General features: G+C 40.5%; 1 long non-coding RNA gene across 4 annotated transcripts in view; it reads right to left on the bottom strand.

Annotated features, from left to right (window-relative positions):
* The window catches only part of LOC102158243 (uncharacterized), a 1270494-nt gene that overhangs the window by 1219423 nt on the left and 24063 nt on the right, over nt 1–27008 (bottom strand). The window contains exon 1 of one of the 4 annotated variants that reach the window (XR_014838692.1): nt 12286–12336. The exons of the other annotated variants lie outside the window; for them this stretch is intronic. This is a non-coding gene — a long non-coding RNA (uncharacterized LOC102158243). Of the gene's footprint in view, nt 1–12285; nt 12337–27008 lie in introns of those variants that run through there. 4 annotated transcript variants of the gene reach the window in all.

The following is a 27008-nucleotide window of genomic DNA, read 5'->3' on the forward strand; positions in this document are numbered from 1 at the left end:
CAAACCTCCGTTTATTTAACCTCAGTTTCTCTTGTTCTTATACACTCAAAATTAAGTAAATAAAAACAAATAAATAAGAAATGACTCATCATCATGAGCTAATTAATAAAACCAAAGGCAGAGATGGCACAGATGTTTGAATTACGGCTCAGGGACTTTAACACAATTGGTAAAATAATAGAAAGCAGGAGTTCTCTTTGTGGCTCAGCAGAAAAGAATCTGACTAGTATCCATGAGGAAGTGGGTTCGATCCCTGGCTTCACTGGGAGCTGTGGTGTAGGTCGCCGACACTGCTCCTATCCTGTGTGGTTGCGGCTGTGGCATAGGTTGGCAGCTACAGTTTCAACTGGACCCCTAGCATGGGAACTTCCATATGCTGCAGGTTCAGCCCTGAAAAGCAAAAACAAAAGAAAAAAAGAAAATTAGAACTTCTTACTCTGCCTTATCTGAAAAACAATTTACCTTATTTAAAGAATATAATGAAACCATATATATATGGCCTTAGCACATTACCCATAATCACTATAAAGAGCAGATAAGATATGACCGGATGAGAAAGTTGTTTTGGGAATGCTGAGTTTTTAGGGGAAAGCTTAATTAAATTGACAACACAATATACTGTCAAGACCAGGACCCTACTGGTAGTAAAAAGGGTCCTGAAAATAATTATAACATTTTTGGAATAGTTCTTTATTGGCCAAAGAAATTGGCTTTATTATCTTCATGGTCTTATAAAGTATTGCTATCAAAAATTATTTTTAAAAATGAAATTATTTCTAAAAAATTTTAACTACACGTACCTACAAAGATGCATGCCTCATTTTATCGCACTTCACTTTATTGCACTTTGCAGATGCTGTGTTCTTTTACAGGTTGAAGTTCTGTAGCGACCCTCTGGTCGAGCAAGTCTAAAGGTACCATTTTTCCAAGAGCACTTGCTAACTTCAAGTCTCTGTCACATTTTGGTAACTCTGGCAATATTTCAAACTTTCTCATGACTATTATATTTGCCACGGTGATCTGTGATCGGTGATCAGTGATTACAGCCAACACGTTCCGCATCCTGCAAACAGCCCTCCAACCTATCAGTGTCCTCTGGCCCACTTCCTGCCAGTACCTACATCTCTGTGACAGAGTTCCCCTCCTCTACCCCCCCCCTCAAAATCAGGGACAGCTGTGCCACCTGTTTGTACAGAAATCCACAAGGGCTGAGCAACTCATCGACTCATACTCAACTCAGGATCACCCCCTCCCAGGTGAAACCCAACTATCAACTCTCCAGAGTAGGTGCCCCTTCAGTGAAATAATTCTGAACTCTGTGTTTTGTGCCATATCCCCGAGTTTCCCTACAGGATTAAGCGCCAGTCCCATGCTGTGGTAAATGGCTTAATGGTGCACCTTTGATAGGCCTCCTTCTTTGTCCTGATTTCCTTCCCCACGACCGTCCAGCAATCACCCATGCTCCACACATAAAATCCTGATCCTTGTCGAAGGTCTGCCTCTGAGAGCACCAAAACGAAGATATTTGTATAATAATATCGTAAAATAAATGATAGGGAGTTCCCAGTGTGGCGCAGTGGTTAACAAATCCGACTAAGAACCATGAGATTGCGGGTTCGATCCCTGGCTTTGCTCAGTGGGTTAAGGATCCGGGATTGCCGTGAGCTGTGGTATGGGTGGCAGACGCAGCTCGGATCTGGCGTTGCTGTGGCCACAGCCCTGATTCGACCCCTAGCCTGGGAACCTCCATGTGCAGTGAGAGCAGCCCTAGAAAAGACAAAAAGACAAAAAAACAGTAATAATAATAATAAATAAATAAATGATAAAATCACTCTGCAAGAACATTCAGACTATTCTCTCTGCGTATTTCTAGTCCTGCTACCCATTTCAGGAAGATCAAACCCATACTTTTCCGCACATCCCACGGCGTGCACTCTTAATGGTTTCCTGTGTTTCAGGCTGAAGCACCAGCCGCTACACAACTGGATAGTATACTGAGGGCCCTGAAGGGATGAAAGCAGGAAAATACTTCTCCACCACAACTCAAGACTGGAAGGAGTTAGCTTTCCCTAGTTACCAGCAACCAAGGACACCGTTTTTATCGCTGAGAAACCTGCATACTGGTCTCGAAAGGGAGACATTGGTTATGTTGCCAACGTACTTACTGCGCACTGGTTTCACGCACTTCCAGACAAGACCACGGAAGAATCTGGACACCAAGTGGAGGCCTACGTCACGGTTCCCAGCTGATTTTAAGGCAACTAACAATAATGCCACTTCATCTTTTAAATGGAAAAAGGAAAACAATGTAAATCCTAAATGAGATGGGGCACCAGGATGTTAGGAATAAACCAGGTCTGTCTCAGGCAAACAAGCATATGTTTCCCCAAATTTAAAATTAAAAAGTCACTCAGGGGGAGGAGTTCCTGTTGTGGCGCAGTGGTTAATGAATCCGACTAGGAACCATGAGTTTGTGGGTTTGATCCCTGGCCTTGCTCACTGGGTTAAGGATCCAGCATTGCCATGAGCTGTGGTATAGGTCGCAGATGCAGCTCAGATCCCGCATTGCTGTGGCTCTGGCGTAGGCCGGCAGCTACAGCTCCAATTAGACCCCTAGCCTGGGAACCTCCATATGCCGCAGGAGCGACCCAAGAAATGGCAAAAAGACAAAGAAAAAAGAAAAAAAAAAAGTCACTAAGGAGGAGTTCCTGTTGTGGCACAGAAGAAACACATCTGACTAGTATCCATGAGGATGCAGGTTCCATCCCTGGCCTCATTCAGTGGTTAAGGATCCAGCGTTGCCAACAGCTGTGGTGTAGGTCACAGACGCAGCTCAGATACCGAGTTGCTCTGGCCAATTCGACCCCTAGCCTAGGAAATTCCATGTGCCACTGGTGAGCTCCCCCTCCTCCCCCAAAAAAGGCACTAGGGCAGACACTGAGTGCTACCTACTCAAAAGCCATTCACAGCTCCCTTCTCAATCTTAGAGATAGAAAGTTGGAACACCTTCTCTTGCTCACTGTACCTATGGGTGGCCTTGTGACCCAGCTGTCACCAAGGGTCTGTAAGCAAATGGTACTGGGTGAGACCTTGGAAAAAGCTTCTTAAGAGAGAGGCAGATTGGTCACCTCTTGGCCCTTCAGCCTTCCCCCTTCTACTCTCTTGTATTCAGATGTGATGAAGGCTGGAGGTAAGTAGCCATCTTTCAACAGTGAAGAATGAGAAAAGATGGCAATAAAGATGCCTGAGTGCTGGGGAATATTGGAGACAGCCTCGAACAGCTACCCCAGTCTCTAGACCTTTTATTATGCACACACACACACACACACACACACACAAATCTTTCTCTATTTGCAGTGAGACACTTTCCTAATCAAAATGCATCCAAGTTCTCTCAATAAAAATACCTAATGTTCATCACACCCCTGGAAGGGCTTCGCTTTCTGCTAGTCTTCATTAACTCTACCCAAAATGGAACTCTGATAACTTATGACTTGTGTATGTTAGATCTAAGGCATCATTTGAATTCAATAGTTTAAAAAACACACACACTAACAAGCTTTCTTAATACATTTAATTTCTTTTCCAATTATTGAGCACTTTCTAGAGGCTAACAGTCGATTTTTATGCATATATTTCATCGCAACTTTATTGAAAACTCCTTGAGGGCAGATATAGGCTCATATTCTCTGGCTGACACTATGAAATGTACCAATAATTGGCTGGAAGCGCTTCGCAAATGCTTTTACTTTCCTAATATTTTAGAAACTGTTAGAAACGTTTTCTTAGAGGTTTTGGTTTTAAATATTTTTGAAAACTCTAACAACTTCCTCTGAATCACATTATTTCAAAAATTAGAATAAAAGGTAGATTTCCCCTTTTCTTAGAAAAGAGTTTTAAGGAAACTGAATTTTCTCTGTTTAATTGTTTTAAGTAGATTGGCAAGAAGCCAGCTTTCAAAACTGTACAAATTAACTACCTGAGTTAGTTATTTTTTTAAAAAGCCAATAACTCATTTCAACCCCCCCTCCCAAAAAAAAGGTGTTTCTCACTTCCCTCAGCATACATCTGCCTTTGGATGAGAAGATGATAGTCGATCACTCTGAATTGCTCACAGACTGTGTTATCTTGTTCCTCAAGAGGAACTTTAAGAGGCAGCTTGTGATTTACGTAGTTGTGATCAAAAACAAAGACAGTCTGATGTATTTACTCTGAGAATAATTTGCATCCCATTTTATGTGCTTAGTCAAATGCTAGGTATACAACTGAAGTAGAAGAGTGAAGAAAACAGAGGAATTACAGGTCCTTGTCCTGGAATAATGCTGGTTTTCTAAGATCTAAAAGCCAATAATCCCTTGGTTGGTCACATACTGTTCTACTGGGATCCACTCGAAAATTCGTACCCATGGGTCAGTCTTTCTTCCCCAGATGGACTGGGTTACCTGTGGGCAGGAAATGTGCCTTTTATACACTGTTTTCTATCGTCCCTGTGTGATACACTCCTGGGCACGTAATCGAAATTCAATGAATACCATTCAAATGACTGACAGACTGACATCTAAGTTGACAGCTATTTTAGGGGAGTAAGCCCTTCTAGTGATTACTAAATAGAAGAATAGAGTGCCCTTCATGCCCAGCAACTGGAAGCACATATTTAATAAGTCAGCTTCTCAAGGGCGTTTCTTTCCACTTTGAAAATCACTTGGAAAATATCTGGCACCTATTTGCAGAGTCTATATTGACTTGAAGGAAAATGCTTATACATTCTTTCAGAGTTATTCCTTCTGCGTTCTTTTTCCTATTATATTCTTTTACAGCTAAAAACAGCAACAACAAAAAAATCCAACCCAAAAAAAAAAAAAAAAACCCTTCAACAATTCTCAATTGTGTACTAAATTAACCAACCCTTCATCTTAACTTCACATCTTCCAGTTTATCCTTCTAACTTTATCTGCTGCTACAAGTATTTGCTCCAGCCAAATCTCCTGAATTCTACCATTCCTGGACACAGTTCATGCTCCGCTGCCTCTACCATGTCTTGCTGTTCTGGATGCCTGAAACACCTTCTTCCACTCTTTGCCTGTCATGAGTCTACTCAGCTTTGAAGACATTTCCCAAATGCGACATCATCCATGACCTTGTCAAAGGGATGTAAGTTCTTCCTCCCTTAAATCTCCTTTATGTCTAGTAAGGCTTCCTAGGTCTTTTATTTGACTTTATTATATAAAATGCTAAAAACTATTTTATTATATAAAATAGTTGCAGCTGTCCATTACATGTAGAAAATGGCATTCACTAAGTGGGAACTGTCAGCTCTCTGCATATTGCCATTTAATCGTCACAGCAACCGCTATTACTCTCTCCATTTTACAGATAAAGGGTTAAGCACTGGGTAGGGACTCATATAGGCTTACCAGTGGGATGACCAACCATCAACTAACCTGGCATGAGGGGTTTCATGAGATGCAGAACTTGCAGCGCTAAAACTGGCACAGTCCTAAGCAAAAAGATGGTTGATTATTCTACTTACAGAAACGGTGCTCTCTCCTGAACACCTTCAGTCCATTCCTCACTCTCAAAGGCTCAGAGGTGGGATGAGTGGTTGTCATGGTCCAGCAGTCAGGAGCTTACACACACACACATGCACACACCACCCTGCCTTAGTCATAGACAGAGCTGGGTTAGAGCAAGCTGCTGAGAGACAAGGAAGAAAGCCTAGACTGGTGTACGTGCTGGAGGAACTGCCTGCCCCCCATATCTAGGCCTGTTTTCAACTCCCGAATGGGAAGCATCTTCCCCCAAGCTTAAGCAGGTCTGTCTTAGAGGCCTCATCACAAGGTTCTGAGGACTTTAATGGGAAAGTGGGTACCAGCTAGATAGCTCCACTCTACCAACAGCAAACAAACAAAAAGCAGAACAAATGCAGGTCTTTGCAGAGCTCCAATAAGATGCTAGAGAACTACATTTTGCCCAGGTCTTGGTTGGCCAGGTCATCCAATCCCTTTAGACCCATCAAGGAAGCGTGACAGACTCAATATTGACAACTCTGTACACCCAGGCAAGTGCAAACAATGAGCATTTGGTATAAACTGGCCATCCAAAATTATCTGCCCCAGAGAAAAAGACCATCGCCCAGAAGCATCTTTCACAGCCAACTTGTGCAGAAGCAGATGAGGTGGAAATCACATAAAGCTTCAAGTCTAATGAACAGGTTTCCTTGTGGCACATTTGGGCCTGATTATGATGTGATTCTGCAGGCTCAGTGGTTCTCCAGCTTGTCTATTCACTAGAATCACCTGAGGAGATTTTACCTGACAATGTCCAGAGCAAGGCACAGGTGAATCTAATGTGCAACCAGGATTAAAAAGCACAGCACTAACCCAGTACTTCTCAAGTGCCACCCCTGGACCAGCATCCTTGGCAGTTTTTATGCTAATGAGCAAAATTATACTACAGGCTAAAATTAATTCTGTGTTGCCCTGGACTTCCATTACACAAAAAAGTTGTCTCTTGCCTTTGGAAAAATGACCCAAGAAGCAGATTTTAGGTGAGAAATATTTAATACAGTAACTATGTATCTAGAAGCTGCTGATTAAAATAGAAGTACGACTTGGTGATATCTAAGCCACAGGATTTCCTCCCCACCTATCTCTATTTTCCTTCACGGAACCCAATTTGATCTTTCTTGGTTTGCTAGCATTTTTCCTAAATTTGGAGATCACTTGAATGAGTACTCCCCAGGTCCCAAGTTCAGCTTACCACCTTTATCTGGAAGTATATCAAGAGCTATACTGTTTCAACACTCTATCCTTATGTACTTTTTTCTTTTTTTGGCTGTGCCCTTGGCATGAGGAAGTTCCCATGCCAGGGATCGAACCTGGGCCACAGCGGCAACCCAAGAGGCTGCAGTGACAGTGCCAGGTCCTTAACCCATTGGTCCACAAGGGAACTCCTATCCTTAGATGTTTTTATATCAATCTAACAAGTATTAGTCTGAAGATCACACTTCCTCACTTCCTAGAGCAGAACTGTCCAGTCTGTAGTCAAGTATCAGCCTCCTGCTTTCTATTCATTATTTTGGACACAGAGAGTTGGTATAAATTTTAGGATATTGTTTTGTTAATTTCAAATAATTTATAGAAAAAAATTTATTGGAACGATACTCTGAAAATGTTGTGGTCTGAATTTTCTAACATTTACTTTGTAAAATTATCTTAATCACAGTAATTATTCTTTTAATGTTACCTTAAAAATGGCAGTTTAAAATGTGGACAGGAAGATGTAATTTAATGAAGGGCATCTTTCTCCATGCTGACATGGATGTTAAATTTTTTTTTTCCCTAAGATTCTAATGTGGTCTAATTACTTTAATTTAAAATTCTGGGTATGCATGTTTTATTCATGACTTTCGAGATGATTGAGAAAGTTTTTGCAGCTCCTTTTGAAGCTCTAACTTTGGAAATATAACAAATAATGAAGCCATCATATTTTCAAAATGCTCCGATAGAGGAGACTTTTGAAAGACAGTGTAATTGTGAATCAAAGCGTAATCAGCTGCTGTGAAATGAGTTTTTAATTATTACATTGCCCCTGATATGCTGAAGTTCACCAAGGTTAAGAGAATGACCTCACAGACATTCCCTCTGAAAGGGGAGAATTTGTCTCTTCCTTTGCAGCACATCACCTTGAATATTCAGAAACTAAGTTTGTTCTGCCTCCCATGAAAATACTCCTCAAAAACAATTTTTCACACACCCGTGGTTAATCTCACCGAAGAAACCGAAAGTGTCACTCATTTTCCTCTTATTAAAATGCATTCCTTCTGCAGTGGGCATAACGGCTTCTGACTCAGAACACTCATCTATTCTCACTGAAAAATTCACATTTTACGAAGTAGTTTGTAAGTTTATTAAAGAGAATATTATAAAGGATGCTCAAGGCCTATGTCTTTAGATATCAGAACTCGGGATCCAAATAACTGGTTTTCTTTCAAGTGGCTAAAGATAATACCAGTTTTTCAAACTGGGGAAGGGTTTGTACAAGGAGGCTCTCTGGACTGTCAGTACCTGAGGTCTCTTGATGTAAAGTTCAACTCAAATTTTCTTTTTTAGCAAATGGTCATCTGTTTGAGCAGAGAGTGATACAGAGGATGTAAGTGACTTCTCAAACTTCCCGCCTCAAATGTAGACATTTGCATCTATGTGTTCTAATTTCTGATCACTAAATAAAACAATGAGATCAAAACTTTATGTATTTTGGGGGGGGCGGCAGTGGCTGCACCCATAGCATATGGAGGTTCCCAGGCTAGGGGTCAAATCACAAATCACCCAGCCTACACCACAGCCACAGCAATGCCGGATCCAAGCCGGGTCTGCAACCTACACCAGAGTTCACAGCAACGCCAGATCCTTAGCACACTGAGTGAGGCCAGGGATCGAAACTGCATCCTCATGGATACGAGTCAGATTCATTTTCACTGTACCATGATGGGAACTCCAAAACTTACATGTTTTAAAGTTTTCCAACAACCGTAAGGAAATGATTATATCGCCACATGTCCAAGCAAAAGGCTTTTTTTTTTTTTTTTTAAAGGGCTGCAGGTAGGTATGGCATATGGAAATTCCCAGGCTAGGTGTCGAATCCTAGCGACAGCTGCCAGCCTACACCACAGCCACAGGAATGTGGGATGCCTGACCCACAGAGCGAGGCCAGAGATGGAACCTGCTTCCTCATGGATACCCGTCAGATTCGTTTCCACTGCACCACAATGGGAACTCTGCAGAAGACTTCTGATTTCAAGTCTATTGCCATATTTTTCCTTCAGATTATAAAATAAATAAAAAGTCCTAAATGAAAATCGAGGTTCCGCATAGAAATCAGCACTAACAGATTGACCTTTTCTAAAACTCTCTCTACATATGAGTTTGAACTGTGATTCCAAGGTGATTTTTAAGGAGGAGTATTTAACGCATGTATTTGAAAGTCAAAATCTTTCTGGTTCCTTAAATATATATATTCAAGCAAATCAAAGAAACAGGTGTAGCTGTTGTATGAAGCATGACTCAGAGTTCCTACTGACAGTTTTCCTTTTTAAAGAATGCAAACAACCTTGGGCTTATTTAATGAGAATAAGTGGGATCCTGAAATAAGTGTTACTTACAGGAGAGTTGTCATTAGCATGCTACACCAGAGGTCTGATTTGCATAATATCTGATTACATTTAGTAGCTGCTCACGGATCTGTGCTGAATCGATGTCACTTCATCCACACACAGGTTATCTTTTCTGCTCGCTTTAGAACGGTCTCAAATTCTAATTGAGAAACACAACATTGCACACCCCACAGATCCCTCTGGCACATGCTTTGTTTGCACGAGTTCTTGGCTGAAAAGGGAGACTGCCCAAGTCTTATACAGCAGCAAACCCTATGTAATTTATCCCTTGAAAATGCTATCTATGAGAGTATCTGACATCTCTGCCATTGGAGATAAATGACCTAAGAGCCAGTAGACTTACTAGTAATAATAATAATAGCTAGCATTTATTGAGCAATTACTAACTGCCAGATGCTAAGCTAAGAGCTGCCCAAGCATTTAATCTATCATTGGTTCTTCCAGCATCTACTATTATTAACCCCATATTTACAGGTGAGAAAATCAAGGTTTAAAGAGGTTTTTTTAACTAGCTCAGTGTCAGAGACTCCTCGTGGGCGAAGAAGTCAAGACTTAAATTTTATAAGTTTATGCTCTTAGACATGCATTTCCCAAGAGCTGACTACTCAATGCTCTAATATTATCCAGACCCAACCAAAGTTAAAGCAGACCTCTGCTCTTGGGAGCACCGTTGAAAATCGAAGCATCAGAAGCAAGTCCACCTCCGTGGAACAAAAATCATTCCCAGGTGTCATCAAAGCACACTGACCTCTTGACGACACGAAGCCCAGAACAGGACCTGACTGCCCACCCTCAAACCCCACCCCTGCGTCTTGGTTGTTTACATCCCAGGCACCACCTGCTCCAGGCTTAACTGCAAACCACAAGGAAGGAAAACTAACAAAAAGCCAAAATCGTGTTTTTTGCAACGCACTGATTGGGTTTAGAATTTCTACTGTAGACACTGAAAATGTAGTTAGGAACTGGTGATAATATTGTAAGCTAGTAACAGTAATAGAACTTAAGAATTTCCCGGATTCCCGTCGTGGCGCAGTGGTTAACGAATCCGACTAGGAACCATGAGGTTGCGGGTTTGGTCCCTGCCCTTGCTCAGTGGGTTAAGGATCCGGCGTTGCCGTGAGCTGTGGTGTAGGTTGCAGACGCGGCTCGGATCCCGCGTTGCTGTGGCTCTGGCGTAGGCTGGTGGCTATAGCTCCAATTCGACCCCTAGCCTGGGAACCTCCATATGCCGTGGGAGCGGCCCAAGAAATAGCAACAACAACAACAACAAAAAGACAAAAAAAAAAAAAAGAATTTCCCAAATTATTATTAAGCCATGTTGACCACCTGGGCAGACACAAACATGTCTCCCCGTACACCCAGACTGACCTACGTACATTAACAATAAATACGCTTGGGGAGTTCCTGTCGTGGCTCAATGGTTAACAAATCCAACTAGGAACCATGAGGTTGCGGGTTCGATCCCTGCCCTTGCTCAGTGGGTTAACAATCCAGCGTTGCCGTGAGCTGTGGTGTAGGTTGCAGATGTGGCTTGGATCCCACATTGCTGTGGCTCTGGCGTAGGCTGGTGGCTACAGCTCCGATTCAACCCCTAGCCTGGGCACCTCCATATGCCATGGGTGTGGCCCTAGAAAAGGCAAAAAGACAAAAAAAAAAAAAAAAAAAGAAAGAAAGAAAGAAAGAAAACAATAAATACACTCACAGAGAGCTTCCCAATTAGAAATTAATCAATGAGCAAACAGACGGCTTCTGTTGCACAAGGCTATCGTCCCAGTCCCACCCACCCTGTTGGAACACATACAAGGCATTTGTGTATATTCTACGTCTCTAAGAAAGATTTCTGAACACTGGCACTGTGAGCTCCAGCCTTTGTCGGAATGTTGAGGCTTCCTTTGTCACAAATACTGAAAATAGTAGTAATTTAAAGGGCTAGAAATTGTACCTGCTAAAACACACGTTAAAATAAAAACCACCAAAAAAAAATCCAGATTAAAATAAGAAAATTATGTAATTATGCCTCACTCTTCCCCACTTTCATGCCCCCAAATACGGAGCACTTCTCTCTTATTTCGCTCACAAATGCTATAAGGTGGATTTGAATATGTAACCAACGCTCCCTCTCCCTTCCCATGTTCTAATACAACTCCTGCTTTCTGCTTTTGCAAAAACATTTTACCTGGTATCTGGCCTCCAGCCTCTACCTCTGAAAGTCACCCTAAATCACCATCTGGTTAAACTTTTCCCCACAATCATTTCAGTCTCCAACTACTCACCACGCTGGCACGGTAAAGTCAAAACTCTTTAATACGGCATTTAAGTCCCTCCACATCAAGGCCCCTTGACCTGGGGAACTCAGTGTCAGATGTAGCCCCACCCAGGTCACCGTGACAACTGAAAGCAGGACCACATGCTTCCAAACACACCTGGGGAGACACAGACATGCCCCGTGTCACTCTGCAGAGGCACGTGAGCAAGTCAGCCTGGGTCCGTTTCTAACCTCATCTGCACTTTTCTGGGACGCATGTCACTTGATAAAAGCGCTGAGACTCTAATTCTCGGTTAAGTAATTTTTTTCCAAGGCACATAAATTCAAGGAAAAGACAAGTAAGCATTAAAGAATTTGAAAAATGTCAGGGTGAAGAAGGTTTCCCCAAATTGCTAGGAGGTACACAGAAGAGGGTTCTCATGTGAAATGTATATTACGAGTCCTATTTGCCCTGAAGCCACACTAGGTATCATCATTCTATAAAAATGTAAGTAGAGCAAAAATCCTAGTTCTGCCTTCCCTGAGCTTTCCAAATTTGATTCAGGTTCCTTTCTATTCTACTCCTATCTTTATTTTCCAGAGTCTGCTAAAGCTGAAGGATATTTTTAGCTTTGGCACTTTTGAAAAAATAACAACATTAATTCCTAGGAATTAATGCAATATAATGTACTAAACTGGGAACTCCTTAAGAGTAAACACTATTTTAATTGCTTTTGTTTCCCAGCCAATTGCCAGGTCATGATTAGGGTAAGAACAGGACGGGGAAAGCATGCTGTGGAAGGCAAGGATGTCACCCCTAACGAGCCACCTACTGACAATGTGATGAGGAGAAAAGCCCATGACCTACCTGAGCCTGAATTTGCTCAACTGCCACCCAGCGGTAATAACACCACCTACCTCACAGGATATTTTGTTGTCAAACTAAATGAGACGGTGGATTACAGCATGGTTTGTGAATGCTAAGCACTGCGTGATAGCAGTTACTGTCACTCCCAAGTACGATCTTAAGCTCATAAAACGAGTAGATAAGAAGAAGAGAAAGGTGAACAACTCTCAAACAGACACTTTCTCAATCAGGAATGATAAGGCTGAAACCTGGAAAACATCTTACCCATCTGAAAATCTTCCATTAGCACATGTCTACAACAGAAAGGGAAAAAGGAAAACGTCTTTTAAATGTGATAAATAGGATTTGGTTTATATTCCACTAATTGAAATGGCCAAATTCAACAGCAAATGGAAACAAAAACTTTGTTTTTAAAACTGTATGGTTTATACGTCAAAATAATTTGTATCAGACTAAACCTTCAATGGAAAGCAAGTATAAAAGATGGCTAAAACACCTGAAACTGGTATTTGGAGTCACAAGAGATCAAATAAGCTATCCAAAACTTGAGGGACTAAATTCCAGAGAGAGAACTAAACACACGTGTGCATGGGAGGTAGTGTGGCCATCAGCCTCCACTTTTTACCCTCATACCATTTTCTGACTCACTGCACAAGAAAAGAGCCAAGCTGAACACAGTGGCCTGGAATGGGCAATAGCCTCACCGAAGATGATTGATTGATTGATTGATCCATAACTGAATTTAAGAACTCCACTGATGAGCTGAATAGCATATTAAAATGAGCAAAAAAGATCATTAATAAACGGGAAGATAGATACGTACAAGTGTCCAGACTGAATCATGAACAGAAAAATGGAAGAAAAACACAGAAAACATGCATAAGATACTAAAGCATGATTAAATGTTCTAACATATATAGAGTGAGAATCTCAGAATGAGAGGGGAGAGCATGGAATGCAAGCGATACTGAAGGCACAAATTACCCACATGGGAAATGAAAGAGATACTTACAGATACTGCAGATACTTAAGACCACAAGAGACTACAAACAATATCATGTCCATGGGTTGGATGCCATGTGTCCCCCAACTGATCTAAAGATTCAATGCAATCGTAAACAACATTACAGAAATTCTCTGCAAATTTACTAAGGTGTTTTAAAAGGTACATGGAAGAGCAAAATCCAAGAGTAGCAGACAGTTTTAGAGAGCGATGTTGGAGGACTTACACTAGGAGATGTCAAGACTAACTATAAATTATAACAATTAACATAGTGCCTTATGGGCACAAGGAGAGACAACAAGTCAACAGAACTGAGACCAGAAACTAATGCACATGTGTTGGTCACAGAATTTCCAGTGCATTGTAAACAGTTTAAGCAATCCTGTGAATAAATGATGTTGGATCATTGGGTATCTACGTGGAAAAAAGATCCCTACCTTATACCATAAACGCAAATAATAATCAGTTCCAGTTGGATCACTGATGTGACGATGAAAGACAATAAAGCTTCTAGACATTAACACAAGAGAGTATATTTATGATCTTAGTGTAAATAAAGATTTCTTCACACAGAGCACAGAAAGAGCTAACCATAAAGAAAATTTTTGATAAATTTGATATTACACTTAAGAACATCTATACTTGAAAAGATACCATTCTAAGAGTGAGAGAGGCAAGTCACCAAATGTGAAAAGATATCTGCAACACATATTTCCAACAAATAGCTTATTTTCAAAATATACAAAGAAATATTACAAATCCATAAGAAAAAATGACAACCCAGTTTTCAAAAACTGGATTAAAAATTCCTGAATGAGTATTTTTTTAATCCAAATTGCCTAATAAGCATATGAAAAGACGTTTAGCATTATTCATCATAAGGAAAATGAGATACCACTACATAATCACATTTTTAATGACAATACCTAGTTTTAGTAAGAATTTAAGTCATCTGGAACACTATCAGTAGGAGTATGAGCCAGTAAAACCATTACAGAAACCATTTTGTCAACATTCATCAAAGCTGAGCATATGCATCCCTTTTATCCAACAGTTCCAGGACACACCAAGCATTAAAAATATGCACAAAAGACATGTATAAGAATGTTCACAGCAGCCTGAGGCATAATTTCCCAAAGCCCCAAACCACCCAAACATCCATCTACAATAGAACGGGTAAATTGTGGTATAGTCTTTCAATAATACATCAGGGGTCGGCAAACTACAGCCTGTGGGTCATATCCAGCTCTGCCCATTAACAGGATCGTCTACAGCTGCATTTACACTGCAAAGGCAGAGTTCAGGAGTTGCAACATAGACCATATGGCCTACATGGCTAAGTGTTTACTGTCGGCCTCTGCTGTACAGCAATGAAAAAGAATGCACTATTACTGCTGTTACACAACAGGACGAACCTCAGAGACATCATCTGGTGGGAAAAAGCCATGCATGAAAGAAGAAAGAAGGCATGTTATGATTCCATGTATACAGAGAGTTCAAACACAAACAAAATGAATCGAAGTCAGAAGTGATGACAGATGCCAGAACGATGGGTCCATTTGGGGAAACACAATAACTTGAAAGAGCAATGGTGCAGCTTGAGCCCCTCCTCTAAACTTGACTGTCTCACTGAAAAGCCAGAATGAAGCAAGCAGGTGTGGGTACTGGAGAGAAGAAGTACCCACACCCGAGTCCATCCTCCCTCCCACATCACAGAGGCCAAGGGCAAATCCCTCAGAGCATCAGACCACACTCTGGCCCCCCAATTGGGAAGACAAAAGGAGACAAAATCAATCGCTCCATAGCTGCTGGGCAGTTCAGACAGAAAACCCGTCATGTATTTCCTCTGATCCCTATAGGTTTTAACGTCCTCATATTTGAACAGTAGGGGGTAGAAATGACTTACAAAAGTCTAAACTAAATAGAGTGTTTTAATGTCAACTAAAAGAATACGTCCACCCGAAATCCACCTCTTGATTCAGAATGAGTGAATGGAATTGCTTGAAGCTCCTAAGAGTATTGATTTGGGACCAATAATTAAAATCTAATGGAGTTAATCAGTTTCACATAGAACTATAAATTTTATCCAAAGACATGATAAATCGCTGAATAAGAATATCCAACTGCCCATCTACTCAATTTTTAAAAATTCAGATTTCATTTTCTGACTGTTATTCATTTTAACTGAGAAATACTCATACCAGCTGAAGTGCTGGACATTTTCTTCTGAGAAGGGAGGGAAAAGACAATCATTTGGTTCTTTATGGGGGTCAAATTATACATCAAATAAAATATGAAGTTCCTTCGCCAGATACATTTCATAAAGTTAAATGGTTCTTTCAGGATTATGCTGACAATAGAGTCTTCAGTCTTTGTTATAATATAGTCGACGACCTCACTAATAAGGATAATAATGTATCATCAAAAAATGCTGTTAATTGAAAACTGTAAGTCTAATTAACCAGGGATGTGACCATGCATAACGTATTATTAATAGAATGAAAAGATTGCATTACACCCACTGCTACCCAGAAAAAAAAAAAAAAAAAAAAAACTACAAGGACAGTCCAGCGGTTCAAAGACTCTTCACATCCATTTTGGCAAAAGTTACTGATGATATTTTCCTTTCATTAAACTGTAGGCTTCATAGAAAAGTGACAAAACCAGAAGAATAAAGTAGAGGCAGATTTAAAAGATGGGTCACAGGGCAGCTGCTTGGGATCCAATCTATAAAGGGCCCTCAAACACGGCTGGAAGACATCAGAAATGTGGTGCCAATTAACTCATGTTTCCACATGAAACTCTTAGGTAAAATGTAAATTGGTCCCACTCCCTGTGAATTAATTCCCTCTAATGAAAAATATAAATACTCTGTCCTAGTGCTCGTCTCTTTCTGTTAAGGATTAGGTGATATACACATGCACATCAGGAAGCCTGGGGGCCACGACAGTTTCTCAGACCAAACCCGAAAACAGCCAAAATAGGTATCACGAGTCAGCAATTAGGGCCAAGTAAAATCTCGACACAGAAAGAACATGCAGCGCAGGATCGTCTCTCGGGAACAATGGACGTATTTTATCATCTAAATTTTAAATTCGTTGCCTCCTAAGACATTCTCCTATACCAGGAAAAGCCCTTTTAAAAATCTAACAAGTAAACTGTACTACAGAAAAATGGAACTCATTTTGCCAATATTAAAAGTGAGTATCAGATCGGGGTGGCGTACTGAGAGCATATTAAAATCTCCTCATTCCAGCAGCGAAGACTTAAAATAATACACTGAGTACAACGGATATGGATATAGATTTGTGGGCATATATTTGTGGTTTAAGACAAGAAAATGAAACTATGGGTTAGAAATAGGAACTCAGTAATTGATTCTTAAGCCTCGTGGCTTTGGATCTGGTTTGGGGTAAGAGACCAGTGTCTTATGAGATGGCTTTTAAATGTACCCCATACAAGACAGGTGGCTCAAATCAGTTTCTCCTTTTAAAGGTGGGAGCTGCTTATCCAAAAATACCTCTGCGCTCCAGTGCACCGATGTAACTGGGGCAGAAGGAGGATCTTTTATAGGACAGAACCTAGGCCCGTGCCATGCAAAGTACAGAGCCCATGTTCACGCCAGGTGCACAAAGCAAGATCCCACAATGAGCAACCAACAGAAGATCCATTCCACCGGGCTGGGTCAAAGGAGTTTTAGGAACCTCCTTAAATCCAAGGTGGCTCTGTTCATTGAGCCAGGGCTCATTTCAATTCTTTTAAAATAATAAATAAAAATAAATAATAAAGGATGCGGTAGAAGTTTCAGAATATAAAGGAACCAAAACTCTAATCTCAGTGTACGTCAGTTGTCTTTTATTCTCTATCATATAACAGTATTTAAGCAATAACCAGCTATTTTCCCCTAGTTTAGCTCTCTGTTTACAAGATCCATCTTGCCTGAGATTATAAAGAGGAAGCCCACTCTTATATCCACCCCATATTACAGAGCATAGACAGAAAGGCTTCGCCCACAGCCCAGAGATGATGCCAAGGTGGAGCAGGGTTCTAACTTGCCTTGTAATCCATCCCAGGGAGTGGTTACTCAGTGACACCCAGGTCCTCGCGTGAGCATGTTCAGAGAGCATGGCCCTCTCTGTCCCCTGGTATCAAAACCACATAGCGAGCTGGGGCCATTTTTCAAGAGAGATTTCTGAATGGTAGTTCTGAATTCATTACATGTTTCTTTTGTTGAAATATTTTAAAGTTTTATTTATGATACAAGTATATATAAACCTTAGTGTGATTAGCACCAACAGAGCAAACAACTGTCAAAAACTGTCACATCTATTTGTATGGGGAGGGTTAGTAGACTTCAGTAGTTTAAACAAAAATTTGACCAAAGATCTTCTGAGACAATCTACTTTGCTGTGTGTTATTGTGATTTTTTTTTATTTTGTTCACCAAATGGACAAAATTTATTTGAGAACAAAAAAATTGATGCAGGGAGTTCCTGTCGTGGCTCAGTGGTAATGAATCTGACTGGCATCCACAAGGACACAGGTTTGATCCCTGGCCTTGCTCAGTAGGTTAAGGATCTGGCATTGTCATGAGCTGTGGTGTAGGTTGCTGACATGGCTTGGATCCCATGTTGCTGTGGCTGTGGTGTAGGCCGGCAACTGTAGCTCCCATTCAACCCCTAGCCTGGGACCTTCCATATGCCTCAGGTGTGCCCCCCTCCAAAAAAAAACTATACAAGCTTAACATGATGACAACCTATGGAACGGGAGAAAATAGTTTCAAATGATACAACTGACAAGGGCTTAATCTCTAAAATATACAGCTTATACAACTCAACAGCAAAAAAGCCAACAACCCAATTGAAAAATGGGCAAAAGACCTGAATAGACATTTCTCCAAAGAAGATATACAGATGGCCAACAAGCACATTAAAAAAAATACTCGGAGTTCCCGTCGTGGTGCAGTGGTTAACGAATCCGACTAGGAACCATGAGGTTGCGGGTTCGGTCCCTGCCCTTGCTCAGTGGGTTAATGATCCGGCGTTGCCATGAGCTGTGGTGTAGGTTGCAGACGCGGCTCGGATCCTGCGTTGCTGTGGCTCTGGCGTAGGCCAGTGGCTACAGCTCCGATTAGACCCCTAGCCTGGGAACCTCCATATGCCACGGGAGCGGCCCAAAGAAATAGCAAAAAGACAAAAAAAAAAAAAATACTCAACATCACTGATTATGAGAGAAATGCAAATCAAAACTACCATGAGATACCACCTCACACCAGTCAGAATGGCCATCATTAATAAGTCCACAAATAACAAATGCTGGAGAGGGGGTGGAGAAGAGGGAACCCTCCTACACCGTTGGTAGGAATGTAAATTGGTACCACCACTATGGAAAACAGTATGGAGGAACCTCAGAAAACTATACATAGAACTACCGTATGACCCAGCAATCCCACTCTTGGGCATACATCCGGACAAAACTTTCCTTGAAAAAGACACATGCACCTGTATGTTCACTGCAGCACTATTCAAAATAGCCAAGACATGGAAATAACCTTAATGTCCATCGACAGATGACTGGATTAAGATGATGTGAGATATATATAGATATAGATATAGATATATAATGGAATACTACTCAACCATAAAAAAGAACAAAATAATGCCATTTGCAGCAACATGGATGGAACTAGAGACTCTCATACTAAGCAAAGTCAGTCAGAAAGAGAAAGACAAATACCATATGATGTCATTTATATCTGGAATCTAATATATGCACAAATGAACCTTTCCACAAGAAAAAAAAATCATGGGCATGGAGAACAGACTTGTGGTTGCCAAAGGGGAGGGGGAGGGAGTAGGATAGACCAGGAATCTGGGGTTAATAGATACAAACTATTGCCTTTGGAATGGATAAGCAATGAGATCCTGCCAGTTAGCACCGGGAACTGTATCTAGTCATTTATGATGGAGCATGATAATGTGAGCAAAAAAATATATATATGCATGTGTGACTGTAGAGTAAAAAACTGTCATACAGTAGAAAATTGCCAGAACACTGTAAACCAGCTATAATGGAAAAAAACAACAATCATTTTAAAAAATTAAAAATAAAATAATTTGTTTCAAAAAACAGAAAAATGAAAAGCTTTTCCCACTTCTTGTATAAAGCAATGTTAATGGAAAAGCTCAGCAGTTTCCTACCTTGAAAAAAAGTTTTGTACTTACATTTCTTACTTTTGAACAAGCTCTTCCACCTGTATCATATCTGTGCATCAGTCTAATTGAAAATGAAAACTCTCCAGGTTAGAGAAACCCAGTGACATTCAGAGCCTAAGGCTTGACTCACAAAGTAGTTCTACCAGTAATATTTTTATGGTTGCAGAAAGTGGAAAAACACAGATATTTTGGCTTGTAGTATTAAATTTAATTCATAAAGTTTAGTAGCAATACTTCAGAGAACAGAGAAAAGTCAGCTTTCAATATAACTAGTCCAGGAAAAAAAAAAAGAAAGAAAGAAACATTGCTGTTGCAGAAACTGCTTACTCCAAATTTCAAATATAGGCTTTAGGGTTTTGAAACGGGAAGATATAAATGTTTTATTATATATTTTAGATTGCAAAAGTAGCAAAAAGATGTCCTGGGGTGAACACAGCTACCTAAAATCAAAGACCAAAATAACAGAACAAAGAACAAAAGGCATTGTTTTATTTTTATTAGTTCTCCTGTCATTCATAAATTAATAGGGTTCAGTTTTTTTCTAATTTTCTGAATAAATATTATAAGGACCATAAAAACATCTTAGAAACTAGTCTATCCCCGCCCTAAAAAAATTGCATTTTTTAAGAAAATAGAGAAAAGGAAAGGGGAAAGTCTTGGTTTGTGAATATAGGCACATACATATCTTTTGAGAGATTCCCCAAGTGTAACAGAAACCACTTACAAAGATCAAGCCACATTCTTTCATTATTTTCTGGCCATATTGACCCATTTGAAACTGGTATACTCAAGCATAGAAGTATAGAAGTGAAGAAAATTTCTTCCAAAGAAAATAGTAAATGCATCCTCTTGTTTGTTTTAGATTTAATCTGTATTAGAGGGAGAAGATGTAAACAATCTCAAATGTTCAAGAAGGGACTTAAAGAGAGCCTGCAGTTTACACTGCAATGTACAACACCTAAAATAATATGCTTTAAAGATTACATTGAGAGGAAAATAATTACATTTATCATTTAAATAAAATTTTAATCTTCTTCATTTTTTAAAGTAGCATGATTTTCTCATGAGCAACCTGATTCCAAATCCTATTTCACCTTAGAAAGCAAGAAAGAAAGGGAGGAAGAAAGAAGAAAAGAAGACTGGAGGGAAGAAGGGAAGGAAGGGATGAGGAAAGTCCTTTTTCTTTTATTTAGCTCAAATATTATTCTACATTTTCAAAAGTTCAGCAAATATCCTACTTTATTGATGGTGTCTAGTTTTTAATCAATGGAAATATTAGTTCATTTAACCTCTGATAAAGGAGATATTTCCATTAAAAAATGCTAGGTTAGAAAAAATGTTGGGACAACTTATTAAATGTTTAAAAAAGAAAAAAAATCATAAACTTGACAATTACCTCCTTGTTTACTCCAAGATAATTTCAAATGGATCACACATTTAAATGCCTTTTAAAAAAGAGAAGCACCAGTCAAATTCATAGTTTAAATATAGTACTGGAATGGTGAAGGCCTTTCCAAACAAGTCACAACTTCAGAAGCCATAAATAAAAAAATAATGGAGTTTCCTTGTGGCCTACCACTTAAGGATTTGGTGTTGTCACTGCTTTGGCACAGGTTTGATCCCTGACCCAGGCCATGAGCACTGCCAAAAAAAAAAAAAAAGAGAGAGAGAGAGAGAGAGAGAACACAAACTGATGGAAAGATATACTGTGTTCCTGGATAGGAAGAAACAATATCATTAAAATGACCACAGGACCCAAAGCAATCTACAGATTTAATGCAATTCCTATCAAAATACCAATGGCACTTTTCATAGAACTAGAACAAATAATTTTAAAATCTGTAGGGCAACAGAAAAGACCCTGAATAGCCAAAACAATCTTGAGAAAGAAGAGTGGAGCTGAAGGAATCAGGCTGCCTGACTTCAGACTATACTACAAAGCTACACTAATCAAAGTAGTACAGTACTGGCATGAAAATAGACATACAGATGGATGGAACAGAATAGAAACCCAGGAAATAAACTCATGCACTTATGGTTGATTAATCGATGACAAAGGAGATAAGAATACACAGTGAAGAAAAGACAATCTCTTCAGCAAGGGGTGCTAGAAAAACTGGACAACTACATGTAAAAGAATGAAATTAGAACATTCTCTGGAGTTCCCATTATGGCTCATCAGGTAATGAACCTGACTAGTATACAAGAGGATGTGGGTTCAATCCCTGGCCCCACTCTGTGGGTTAAGGATCCATCATTGCCAAGAGCTACAGTGTAGATCACAGACATGGTCCAGATCTGGCACTGCTGTGGCTGTGGTGAAGGCCAGCAACAGTAGCTCCAACTTGACCCCTAGCATGGGAACTTCCATATGCTGGAGGTGTGGTCCTGAAAAAAATTTTTTTTATTTTAAATGAGATAAAAATAAATATTACATGGAAGAGTCAATATATTCTCCCACAAACCAATGAATCATCTTGAGACCCTGTAAGGTGAATGTATGTGTTTAAGTGGCCACTGAAATATATACACGGTTACTGAAAAATGAAGTGGTTCTATGAAGACCAACAAGAAAGATGTCTACACAAGTATACAGGAAAAGCAAAATGCCACACATTATGTACAAGTTGATCCCTTCTTTATAAAGATACACACATATGCTTACAAACACATATAATATATTTACAGAAGACTACATATAAAAAGAACTCTCATATATAGTTATTTCTAGAAAGGTGAATTAATCAGACTGGAGATAAGAAAAAAAAATTGTATCTTTTTACTCACTTCTATAATTTTTGAATTTCAGGAGTTGCCGGTGTGGCTCAGTGGAAACGAATCTCACTAGCATCGATGATGACGCAAGTTTGAGCCCTGGCCTCGCTTAGTGGGTTAAGGATCCAGTATTGCCATGAGCTGTGGTGTATGTAGGGTGCAGACATGGCTTGGATCTGGCGTGGCTGTGGCTGTGGCTGTGGCGTAGGCCAGTGGCTACAGCTCCTGCAGCTCCAATTCAACGCCTACCCTGGGAACTTCCATATGCCATGGGTGGGGCCCTAAAAAGACCCAAAAAAATTTTTTTAAATATCATATAAACGTGTTTTCCTTTCCATAATCACCTTTTTTTTAAAATGTTTAAAGACAAGGTCTGGGCCAGATACTAATAAAAAAATACGAACAAAATTTTAAAATGAGCAAAGACCACAAAAATACAGCTCTCAGAAAAAGTGAATAAAAGGGCTTCTTAGACTTTTTTTAAATGTTCAATCTCATTCATTACAAAAAAATATAAATCTAAACTACACAGAGATACCATTTTTCACCTATCAGATCTGCAAACACCCTAAAATTTGCTAACACACTGTCTTGGCAGGGGGAATTTCCTTTCATCCATAGCTACTGAGACTATAAATAGATATAATGCTTGTGGAGGGCCATCTAGCAAAAGCAATCAAAATTTACCCTTCAATTCAATAACTGCAGTTATATAAATTTATCCAACATATATATGCAAATAACATACACCCAGAGTTATTTGTTTCAGTATAATTAGTAGCAGCAAAAGATTGGTATTAACCTAAATGTGCATTAACAGGTAGCAAGTAAAATAAATTATGGTAAATTATTCACTCTACATAGTACAACACAGCCACTGAAGTAAATAAGACTCTCTTTACGTATCTGTACATAAGCTCAAAGACACATGAAGTGAAAAATATAAAAGCAAGGGCAGAACACTGTATGGCATACGACCATCTGGATAGAGAAAGACGGAGGCTACACATTCGTCGTTGCTTACACATACGTAAAATCACTGGAAGGAGCCATAAGAAAATAACTGCCAGTGGGGAGCAAAACTGGATGGCTGTGGATAGAGTCGGGGGGCCAACTTTTCACTCTCTACACTGTCATCTTTTGGATCTTTGATCCGTGCTAATGTATTATTCATTAAAACGAGATAGAAGAGACAGATATTAGCTAACAACACTTAATAGTCACTTGGCTTGGGGTAGATACTCCACTGTTCTACATATTATTATTTTTTTTTATAATTTTTTAATTTTCCCATTGTACAGCAAGGGGGTCAGGTTATCCTTACATGTATACTACATATTATTTTATTTAAATCACACAATTTTTTTTTTTGCTTTTTTTTTTTAGAGCCGCACTTGTGGCACATGGAGGTTCCAGGCTAGGGGTCGAATTGGAGCTGTAGCCACCAGTCTACACCACAGCCACAGCAATGCGGGATCCGAGCCGTGTTTGCGACCTACACCACAGCTCACGGCAACGCCGGAACCTTGACCCACTGAGCAAGGCCAGGGATTGAACCCGAAACTTCATGGTTCCTAGTTGGATTTGTTTCTGCTATGCCACGACGGGAACTCCTAAATCACACAATTTTTTAAATGTTCAATTTCACTCCTGATAAAAGAAATGTAAGTCAAAACTACATGGAGATAACGCCTTTCACTTACTGGATTGAGAATACCATAGAGTTTGGTGACACACGTCTTGGCTGAGGGAAATGTCACTTTCAGAGGAGGATACTCTAGCCCCAGAAGGCTAAGACCTCTCAGTAGTCAGGGGTGAGCCTGGAACATTATCTGGGAAGGTATGGGCCACATGCTATGACACCTCTCACAACTAAAGGGTGATCATGGTAACATTTGTGTCAGAAGACACAGTTGCGATTTTTCAGTCTTCCTAACAGGCAATGATTGCCAACCAAGGAGTTCCCACTGTGGCTCAACAGGTTAAGAACCAACTAGTATCCATAGGATGTGGGTTCAATCCCTGGCCTTGTTCAGTGGGTTAAAGATCCAGCGTTGCCACCAGCTGCGGCACAGGTCGCAGATGTGGCTCGGATCCAGTGTTGCTGTGGCTGTGGTGAAGGCCAGAAGCTGCAATCTAACCTGGGAACTTGCGTATGCAAGTGGATGCAGCCCCAGAAAGACAAAAGACAAAAAATAATAATAACTGCCAACAGAAAAGTGATCTTTTTCAGGGATATTATCTTATGGGACTTTACAGATGATATTCAAATAGAGTCACCAGAAATGCACTAGACCTGCCATCAGGATATACTGATTCCAGCCCAATTCTGCCATTATGTTAAATTCTCTGGGCCTTTCTCTCTATGTATAGAAAATGGGCAAGGAAATATCTAAGTTTCCTTTCAAAATCCAAATATAGGAGTTGCCATTGTGGTGCAGGGGAAACAAATTCAACTAGTATCCATGAGAATGCGGGTTCAATCCCTGGGCTTGCTCAGTGGGCTAAGGATCCAGAGATGCCATGAACCGTGGTGGAGGTCGCAAACACAGCTTGGATCTGGCGTCCTGTGGCTGTGGTGTAGGCGGGCATCTACAGCTCCAATTCGACCCCTAGAGCCTGGGAACTTTCATATGAACTGGATGTTCACAAGTCCTCCAAGATTTGGGGGCCACCCTTTTCTATAAAACCAACCAATTCAGATGGTTTATGTGCCTACTACAAATCATAACATGGTCTAGCCTCTTCAGCTCTCTGCCTTTCCACAGGTGGTATTTCATTTCTTGTGTTTAAGACCATGAGATTCATTTCATACCTACCCCTATGCCAGGCCACACAGAAGCCTGGGTTTCTGCTGCTGCCATACGCCTAGAAGGCTGCCGTCATCTTCAGGCCCTTACTGATGGTCACTACCAAGAGCTTGGGAGCTGACACCTCTTTCTTCCTCCCACTCTAACACCACTAACACAATAACGAGCATTTCCAAGCATCACTGAAAGAATATAAAACAAGCAGAAACAGTTACAAATCCATCAAGAGGGAAGGCCCTACTGTTCTAAGGTATTCAAATCACTTTACTGCAGGAGGGGCTGGGGGCAATGCTTCACTCTAATAAGAAAACAGGAGAAATTCTACTGATTTCCCCGTTCACAAGCCCACCTCTAACAATAATATTCTCATTATAAAAGGTATAATAATTTATAGTTGTAATAGGGAGGTTTAAGCCAAAGAAGTTTGGTTTTAATCTCAGTGGTGCTTCTCTCTAGGCTACAGGAGTATCATGTCCAAAGAGGTGACCACCTGCAAGGGTCCGTGAGCTTTTCTTTTATTTAATCACCCATCCCCTGAAGGTCATAAACTCAATAAAGAAGGAGAAAACACAGAAAACAGCTCCCCTGTTTCCCCTAATTAAAACATCATCTCTGCAAGAGGTGAAAGCAAAGCTTTTAAGTTTCCATGTGATTTAAAATCCCTTCTATCAACAGTGCGACAGAGAGCAAGAAAATTTACACATCCTTGGGGCAAGACAGTGAAAATATATTACTGTCCTGTGCAGGTGGATGCAAATTGCTACTGGTGATTATTTTTACATACTGATGCGGAAATAAATGCACTGGCCAAATCTGTGACTAATATTACAGGGTATATTAGCTATCTTTTCCAGAATTGAAACAGTTTCCAGTCCTGTGTTAACAAGGGTAGGAACAATTTCATTACATTAGCAGCAATCTAATTTCGTCTCTTGAAATCTTTAAAATGACCACAAGGAGATGGTGAAGGTCAAAACAGCTGCCTATGCGGCATCTTTCAGATTTTAAAATATTATTATCGGTCTCTCAGATTACCTCCAGCACTATTTTTTTTCCATGAACTCTCCAGATACTTGCTTTAAAAATGGTAAGCAGGAGTTCCCTGGTGGCCCAGTGGGTTGAGGACAAGGTGTTGTCACTGCTATCGCAGGGGTTCCATCCCTGGCCTGGGAGCTTCCACATGCCAGGGGCGTAGGCAAAAAAAAGGTAAGGAGTTTCAGTTTTAGTACTGCCCTTTTAGAATTTCCACTCACAACTGTTTTAAGTTATTTGGGTCCATACTGGTACAGCAGCTGGCATTCTCCATGACTTGAACAGATGAAAAGATAATTATGTCAGGAAAACTAATGGCTCTGTTTTTCCAACTTTGGATATTCAAGTGTCTATTTTCCTGGGCTCATCACCTCACCTTCCAGCCCACAAATAAAAATATTCTTGTTCTTACAGGACATCAAGCTGTCCTGGCCTTTCCAGGTGATTCCAATACTACATCTGGTAATTTCTGAAGGAGAATGGGCTACACTGCCCCATGCCCAGTGGCTTCAAACATGGGTACAAAGTCCAGCATCCCAGCAAAGACGGGAAAGGACCAGGTGACCAGGAGTCAAGCCTGAGGTTAAGGCACTTCCCTTCCCCACCGCAGGGCCCTGGCAAGACAGATGTCACCTTGAAGCCACCACTTCATCAATGACAGGAATAGTAGGCCTTTTGCCAGTTGGGGGTCCAAGCCACCTTTCCAATGCAGACTGTACAGCTGAGGCAATCAGAATGCTTTTAGGGAGTTCCCATCATGGTGCAGTGGTTAACGAATCCAACTAGGAACCATGAGGTTGCGGGTTCGGTCCTTGCCCTTGCTCAGTGGGTTAACGATCCGGCGTTGCCGTGAGTTGTGGTGTAGGTGCAGATGCGGCTCGGATCCCGC

This window comes from Sus scrofa, chromosome 2, assembly GCF_054392235.1.
Source record: "Sus scrofa isolate SSC_HxYL_T2T_F1_AM1 chromosome 2, Sscrofa_HxYL_maternal_Yorkshire_Landrace_v2.0, whole genome shotgun sequence".
NCBI lineage: Eukaryota > Metazoa > Chordata > Mammalia > Artiodactyla > Suidae > Sus > Sus scrofa.